The sequence below is a fragment of the Natrix helvetica genome, assembly GCF_964273705.1.
Source record: "Natrix helvetica genome assembly, chromosome: 5".
Lineage (NCBI taxonomy): Eukaryota > Metazoa > Chordata > Lepidosauria > Squamata > Natricidae > Natrix > Natrix helvetica.
In genome coordinates this window covers 64881139-64889071 of record NC_138551.1, presented here as the reverse complement: position 1 = coordinate 64889071, position 7933 = coordinate 64881139, and positions in this window count along the sequence as shown.

Below are 7933 nucleotides of genomic sequence, written 5' to 3'. Positions count from 1 at the left end.
ACTTACAACAATTCATTTAGTGACAGTTCAAAGTTACAATGGCACTGAAAAAAAGTGAGTTAGGATTGTTTTTCACACCTACGCCTGTTGCGGCATTCCCATGGTCATGTGATCAAAATTCAGACACTTGGCAACCGACTCATATTTATGACAGTTACAGGGATCTTGTGATCCCCTCTTGTGACCTTTTGACACAAGCAAAGCCAATGGGGAAGTCAGATTTACTTAACAACTGTGCTACTGACTTAACAACTACAGTAATTCACTTAACAACTCTGGCAAGACAGGTCATAAAATGGAGCAAAATTTATTTAACAACTATCTTATTTAGCAAAAGAAATATCGGGGTAAATTGTAGACTACAAGGACTACCTGTATTTATGCAGACACTGGAGTATTAAATGGTCATCCTAGTATATATAGTATATACATATACATATACACATATACATACACAAACACAAACACACAAACACATACATAATATATATAACTCACTTCAGTTCTAAGAAAAAATAGTCCACTCTAGAATCACTACTTTGCTAAGTAATCAAAGGGAACAGAAACTTTTTAAGCTCTAGTCAAGGTAATACCCCAGAGTAGTAAAGTATGAGAGACAACTGGCAGGGAAGAGAATTCAGGAAGGTGGGTGGCAGAAAAATCCATTCTTGTACAATTAATATGGTCAACGATATTCAAGAAAGAACTCCATGTCTTAATCAACCACACTATCCATGGAAGGACCAGAACCAAGCAGGAAGTATTAAACACTGGAAAGAGTAATGATAGATGAAAAGTCATATACAAATAAAATAGTCTGTGGATTTTCTCAATGTATTAGACGTCAGAGGCTACCTCCGCGTCAACTGAAATTTTCAATAGGTGGGATTGTAATACTTTGCAAATATATACTCAGACAGGCGAATGATGAATGGAACCTGACTACAAATATTGAACATCCACAATAAAAGCATAAAAGTTAATTACATAGGAAGCATCTGAGAGTCAAATAGCATTTCGGAGACTGAATTTAACTGTTCCAGACGTGTACTTTTATTTCAAAATGCAAAGATGATAACTTATTAAAAATCCAGCATTTAATGAACTTTTAGGATAATATATAAATATATTGGGGTCCTCCAAACAGATGGAACTTCACCCTATCCTTATTGTGGGTAACATTAAAAGTAATAGAACACCGCAAGCTGGATGGAAGATGGACACTTGGAAGATTCAAGAGACACATCCTCTTTTGCATCTGCCCATTGTTCTATCAAATTTGTGTAGCAAGGAATTTTCGAATCTGTCTTTTCTGGAGAGAGAAACGTATCCTCTTTTTCAAAACAATGCCTAGGTCAGTACCAGTTTGTAAGGTAGCTATCTGGAAAAGGGTTAGCCCAAAATGCTACCCAAACAGTGAAGGGATGCAGTAAAACCCAATTGTTTCTTTGTGACATTCCTAGCAATCTAGACCAGAATCCTATTTCCAACAGGGAGAAGATGCTTCTGTGACATTCAGGAAGCTGTCCTAATTTTGTCCTTCAACACCTTTTCCAGTTCTTTCCAGTTTTTTTCAAAAGCAAAGAGCTGTGAAAGTGTAATGACAAATACATTGTATACGTTGTAGACAGATCACTTCTTCTATGAATTTGGCTGTGCTCTCTCTTCAATTGTAGAGTCCAAAGATAATGGTATGGAACTCATCCAATCATGCAGAAACTACAGCAATAGACATAAATTCTTCACCAGAAGAAAGAGAAAACAAGAAATGTTTGTGCATAAAGTTTTGTGTGTGTGAACACGCGTATACAGTTTTGCAAGCCAGGCTCAATTAATTTTGCTCAGATGTTCCCACAACCATTGCATCTGAATCCACCTGGCTTCCACTCCCTGAGACGTGAGTCCCTCCCTAAAGCAATCAAGTCCTTTCAGCCCAGAGCCAGCGCATGGCTCTTTCTGACGTGCATCCAGGCACGGTGAGTGCAATGCAAGCGAGGCATATGCTCCAATAGGTCAGGAGAAGCCGTGGGTGAAATGGTGATAGATTGGGCCTGGAAAAGAGGTGGAGGAGAATTTACAACCAGGCCAGACAGGGCGTGAAATCTGCCCTGTCAGAGCTAAATGGGTGCATTTTATACACCCGTTTCAGCCTAAACTTGTTAAATGGCCGCATCTGTCAGGAGAGAGAAGAGCCTCTTTAGCAAGCGGGGAAGCTTTTGTCGACGTCCTTTATGGACGCCTGGAAATCATCATCTTTACCAAACAGCCATTTTACTCTATGGATTTTTGTTCAGTCAGAGAGAAGCGAGTCTCTACTCTCCGAGAGTGGAAATGTCCCTGGCAGCCCTTTTGATTAGGACTTTCTGATCAATAAAGGGAAGGAACTGAATCCAAAGATGGCTTACAGCTTGGTGAATTATGATTTTCATTTAGGGGTTAACGTCTCCCTCTCCACCCTCCTTCTTCCTCCTTGACTCCAGGCTGGTGTTTTGCTCAGCTTTGAAGCAGACATCTCTTGGATTCACACTAAAGGCCTGGAGGCCTGGCAGTCTAAAATGATTTTTTTTAAAAAATCAGGGATATATATTTTTTAAAAATCATTTTCTCATGTTCAAGGAGTGTGGTGTTTGGGTGTGTTCGTTCCCAGGTGGGGTTAGAAGAGTCATTCAGATCCAAAGCCCAGTGATGAGGCAGATGAGGCCTTTTGTCCTGAGGGAGATAGCTGATGCCTTTTCACCCTTCATGGGGAAAAGGGGAAGAAAAAGGATACTCTATTTGGAGGAATCAATGGACAGTCTCAATCACTGTGGACCTTTAGGCATGATTGCAAGGGATAGTTGTCTGTTTGTTTATTTGCTTTAAGAAATTCAAAACATCAACTTTGAGAAAGGTTCTGTTTGAAAATTTTCTTTTTGACATTACTATCTGATGTTCCCTTTTGCCCTACTCTTTAGGCCTCTTTGAGTTTCTAAGGAGGACTGTATTTTCTCTGCTTAGGATATAAGATATTGTTTCCCAGCATCATGCTCTGCATTTTTTTTTTTAAAAAAGGAGATGGTTGCTTATTTGCCAGTTTCTTTATTCATCAGTTTTAATCCTTTCCTCACCCAAATAGTTGTCTCACTAGTTCTGATTCCATTTCTCCTGCTCTAATAGACCTTCCTGGTAACATATTTGAGGCAGGATCTGCCCTGATGTCTTGCTCTGTTTATTTGACAGTATTTTAATTTGGGTGATCCTACATGTGGGATGAGGGGGACGAGAGGATGGGGAAGAGAAGCACAAATTTACCCATGGAAGCTTATTCAGAAAACCCATTCCTCTCTTCTGGCAGATTCTTCCCAACAAAGTCAAAGAGGAAAGCTAATCCACTGGCCTGCAATGTGTGTGGTACAGTCATAAGCCAGCGGCTCAAACTAGAAGGATTGTAACATGGGCAAAGAATGAGTGGTAGATACAACAAATGTTATATCAGGGTTTGTGTGCTGATTCATGGTCCAATGAGTAGCATTTAGCAAAGACCATCAGTAATGGGGAAAAACATTCTGCACATTCAGGAACTAAGTGCTCCCCCAGACAGGGGAGGTTTCCGGGGCAGGGTGGGGGGAATGAAAATTCAGGACCATACTGGGGGAGGAAGCACATACATTGTAATTCAAAAGGATGGGGAAGGAGTATTAAAATGATCAAATCCACAGCCTTTAAGAAAGGTCCTTAAATGCCACACTCTAGGGCCTGTCTAGAATACTCCAGCTAGCCCGCGATGCTTAAAACCTAAGCAAGGACATAAGGACATTTGCCCACCTCCCTTATTCCCATGTTTCTTCTCTCTATAACCTGTGACAAAGTTTTTTTCCTTTTGGTTTTGTATCCTCCTTATTGAAATAAATGATGAAGAAACTGGAAACGGTGGCAATTTTTAGGGATTATTGTACTTAAACTGATTGCAGTTATGGTCTTGAATGACACTCTCAATCCACCTGGCTGTTTGAAACACAGAGCTATCTTTTGGATAGGAGTCTTGCATGGGCTTGAAGCCTGAGACAATTAACCCTCATTAATCCCCCTCCTCATTAAAAAGGGTCCTGCTTATTCCATCCCAACTCTTGCTTAATAGAAAGCCGTGGAAACAGAATCAAAGCAACCCATTTGGTGAGGCAGGAAAGACATGTTGGGAGCCAAGATCCTGCAGCTTAGGAGTAGCGTCAGTTCCTCAAGTGGCCCCGAGCAAGCTTTCAAAGGTCTCTAATAAAAATTGATCTTCCCTGCTTTTGCAGTGCCTAGAAAATAGGCTTGTTGAGAGCCTGTAATATTGGGAGCAGGTTTTCCCCCTGAAATGACAGATGAAGTCATAAACAAGTTTGATCTCCGAATCAAGCTTCGATAAATATTAAACACAGTCACCCCCCCCCTCTCCGCTCCCTCCTTTGCCACGTGTGGATTATGATATATGGAGCGTCCAAACTTTAAAATAAGGAAATACCAGAGAAAATGATCTCAATAAATTTTCTAAGTATAAACGTTGATTATGTTTCGATTTTCATTCAAGAGGCTATGCTGGCTGGGTTCCCCCACCCCCCACCCCTATTCCTTCTTTTTTGTGCCAGTGACATCTCACCATAGGTTTCGGCAGAGGGGGGGCAGGAGAAGCAGAGGAGGTACCCTCCCTTTGGAAAAAAAAAGAGCTCTTGCGGTCTACAATTTATGTAATCTGTGGCTGGAAAATGAATTGTGTAATTTATTGGAAAACAGAAAAGTCAGGCAGATTGGATCAGCATAGCCTATCCGAAGCCCCCTATCCATCAAGTTCCAATTAACAACCTAACCAGAGAGCTTTAATGTGTTTCCAATCTAGTGGCCTGATAGACTCATCAATTCCTCAGGGAGAAATTAAGAAAATCGACCGCCCCTTGGCGTCGCAGTGTCATTCCTTTCTGCAACTATATGTCAAATTAAAAACACAATTAAAATTTAAACTGTTTCAATCAGGGGGTGCCCCGCAACCTATGTTTCACTTAATAGAACTTAGATGAAAATCTGATGCTTCCACTCCATCATGAAAGCCATACTAGTTTAGGAAAGCCAAAGACTCTTTGTATTTATTTTAAGTAGGAGAGTGGAACAGAGACCAGGAAGTCAGAGGAGAGAGCCACCAATTCAAAGGGAATCCCTTCAAGGCCTGTGCCTTACTACCTTCAACCCTCAGCCTCCGGATCATACCTGATCACGGAATTGGTTCAGATCAGCAGTTCCACCATAGCCTAACTTACTAGCAATGCTTTAGTTGATAAGCAGAGGCCTTCCTGTTGTTGCTGCACTACAATTCCCATCTCTAATGGAACTTGGAATATAACATTTGGAAAACAGTTATCCCTACCCACCCATGCACACCCAATGCATGCACCGTAGTTTATGTGAAAGTCTCCATTCCTCTGCAAGCCATGTGGAGCTACAATGGGGGGGGGGGCACACAAAAGTTGGGTACAAATGGAGTCAAATGAAGGTTTACACAGGAATCAGCCTCCGAATTTAGAGAGAATTGTAGTGTTAGTTATATTCAACACCCCTTTCCCAAGCCAGCTCCGCATTTCCCTTCTAGACATAGAATTGGGGGGTGGGGATGGGAGAGGATACCTCCCTTTGCTCCTTCTTTAATTACTCGGAGATCATTCTGTGATTAAAGTGGAGCTAATCCCGTGTTAAACCCTTTCAGTTTCAGAGAAGCATTTTAGAATTAAGATCACCATGTGCATTTGTTTGGTTGCTTTCTTTCACAAGCGGGAAAGCCAAAGAGGCGCCCGCTTGGAGGCTTCACGCGTCTTCCTTTCCTCGGAAGGGCCTCCCGGGGCAGCCCGTCATTTGAATTAAATAACGGATAGTCTCGCCTACGGAGGGAGGGTGGATTTGGAAAACATGAGAAGTCCCCGCCGTTCGCGACAAGGCCCTCAGCACTTCAAACCCTTCCCCGCCCGGCCGCCGCTTTTGCTCAAATCCTATTAACATTCGCTTTCTATGATCCGTAATTAACGGGGCCATCGATTAATAGCTCCCGGTTTCAGATTCGTCCCAAAGAAGCCCTTTCCCTCCCTTCCCTCCCCCCTTTAATCGCAGTGAAGGTTAAAGAAACCGAAATGGAAATCCGAGCAGATTCTTCGGCGGTTTTCCTCCTTGCAGGCCGGCGGAAGCAAAATGGAGCTGGGCCTGCAAGGGAGAAGCGATCAGCGGCGCCCGGAGTCTCCCTAAACAAGCAACCGAAGGCTCCTCTTCTCCATTGGCCTCGGCTTAGCTTGGCCAAAGTCCCTCAGAGCTGGCAAGACGAAATTCCAGGACTGGCAGTCCTGGCCCATGTTGAGGGGAATCATGGAGGGGAGGCTACCTGAAAACTACTTGGCCAAGTTTTTTAAGAGAAATCTTTCGGTGCCTTGCGGGCTCTGCCCGGGGTGTTATTAAACTGGATTTTTGTTCAGATTAAGGGCTAGAGAAATCTCGAAAAATGCAGTGGAAGGAAAAGTCCCCCATCCTTTGCAGCTTTATTAGGTTCCAATAAGCTATATTCCCCTGAGGTTGAATCCACCAACGGGTTTGAAACCAAACCAGGAAAAATGGATTGTGATACAGGTAAGTCCTCAATTTACAACAGTTCATTTAGTGACCATTCAAAGTTAGAACAGCACTGAAAAAAGTGACTCACAGCCGTTTTTCACACTCATGACCATTGCAACATTCCCCCCCCCATGGTCATGTGATCAAAATTCAGAGGTTTGGCAACTGATTCATATTTATGATGGTTGCTGTGTCCTGCGGTCAACTGATCACTTTTGTGGCCTCCTGACAAGCGAAGTCAATGGGGAAGCCTGATTCACTTAACAATTTTGCTACTAACTGAACTACTGCAGTGATTCACTTAACAACCGGGGCAAGAAAGATCCTAAAATGGGGCAAAATTCACTTAACAAATGTCTCACTCTACAAACAGAGTTTTGGGGCTGGATTGTGATCATAAGTTGAGGACTTCCTGTATTTCTGTGATGTGACAAGAAGCTGGAATTGCCTGCAGCTAGAAAACTAGCTCATGAGGAAACAGGAAGTTTACCCCTTTCTCCTCTACTAGCCCTTTAGTGACTGGATTTGCTTACCCTACTTCACGACTTAGAAACTTTTGTTGGCTAGGCTCTATGTAATGAATTGTGCTAGCTGACAGCTGCACTATTCCCCCTTCCCCTTCTTAACATAAAGTATATTAACTCTACTTTAGGGCATACTTGTTATAGTTTCCCATTTCAACAATGACAGAAAACCATGTCCCCACTTTCGGGCAACTGGCATCAGATATAATTCTAGAGGCTAGAAAAGACTGCATTTGATGTTTCAAATTCAATTTGTAGAAATCAGTGCAATCCAAATAACCTCTGGTTAATCAGATGCATTTACTCCAGGAAATGTGTAACTGTCAGGCTAGAAAACAGGGAGACTTGTCAGTTCTAATCCTGCTTTAGGCACAAAGCCAGCAGGGTGACCTTGGGCGGGTCACCCTAACTCTTTCTCAGTCCTAGGGAAGGAGGCAATGGCAAGCTACTTCTGAAATCGATGGCAGAAAACTGCAAAGACTTGCCCAGGCAGTCACCACAAGTCAAGGCTGACTTGAAGGTGCATTTTTATCCTTTGCTAGTGCCCATAGGACTTTGATTGGGCTAACAAGCTTTCCAGAGCTGTCATAGCTTCTCCCTCCCTCCCTTTCGGTTTCTAGAAACAGTGGAATATCTCTGAAATCACACTTTGCGTGCTGCCATGGGAACAGCCATTAATAGACCTATCCTCTTTGAATTACTTCAATCCTTTCTATAGTTGTTGCTTAAGAACTAATGATAGCAGTGGATACGGAATTATGGTAATACGCTCCACAGTTAAAGCTAAACTCTTGCACTCACTGAAA